Here is a 1079-nt window from a genome sequence, read left to right on the forward strand (position 1 = left end):
GTAGGGGCGCGGCGGGAGGGGGTAGGAGACCAACATCGTTTTCTCTCTAGGGTTTGGGTGTCCTCGAGAGTTTTGGTCGAGTGAGAGGGCCAAGGGGGGGGGGTGCTGCCGTTGTATAAGTTATCACGGTCGAGAGGGGGTATATATATCGACCGCCCCTCATGTCGAAGTTATCTCAAGGGGGTTATATCGACAACGACGAGAAAGGAAAATAATTAAGGAAAAGGAAGAAAAGAGGAAGAAGGAAGAAGGAAGAAGAAGAAAAAAAAGAGGAGAAGAAGAAAGGAATAGAGGAGAAGAAGAAAAAATAGAATTTTTTCTATTTTTTCTTCTTCTCCTCTATTCCTTTCTTCTTCTCCTCTTCTTTTTCTTCTTTTTTCCTCTTCTTATTTATTTCTCCTCTTCTTCCTCTCCTCTTCTTCCTCTTCTTATTTTCCTTTTTCCTCTCATTCTTTTTCTTCTTCTTTCTTCCTTCTTCCTTCTTCCTCTTTTCTTCCTTTTCCTTATTTTACTTTCTCCTCTACACTAACCTAAAATGCAGTAACCTAAAATCGATATCCACTAACAACCTAAATAAAATATTAATACATACATGAAAAAACATATATAAACAAAAAAAATGCTATGAACATTATATTCATACATACATATATAGCCACATCCATTCATCATATATATAGCTACCACATACATATATACATTATATATATGAAAAATATACAATGAAAAAAAAATACACTTATGAAAAAAAATACTATGAACATGTACACACATATATATACACATACAAACACATATACACAAAAAAATGCAAAAAATTGCTATGGAAATTGCAGGGGCGGCGGGGCGGCACGCGGCGGCCGCGCAGGGCAGGGGCGGCGGGGCGGCGGCCGCGCAGGACAGGGGCGGCTCGCGCCGGCCGCACAGGGCAGGGGCGGCGGCCCGACGGCCACGCAGGGACAGGGGCGGCGCGCGGTGGCCGCGCCGGGGCGCGGGACGGGAGGGGCGCGGGAGCAGGCTGTGCTCACAGGGGGCAGCGGCGACGGCTCAGGCGAGCAGCCTGACGGCATCGGTGGCGG

The sequence above is a fragment of the Triticum dicoccoides genome, chromosome 5B (assembly GCF_002162155.2).
Source record: "Triticum dicoccoides isolate Atlit2015 ecotype Zavitan chromosome 5B, WEW_v2.0, whole genome shotgun sequence".
NCBI lineage: Eukaryota > Viridiplantae > Streptophyta > Magnoliopsida > Poales > Poaceae > Triticum > Triticum dicoccoides.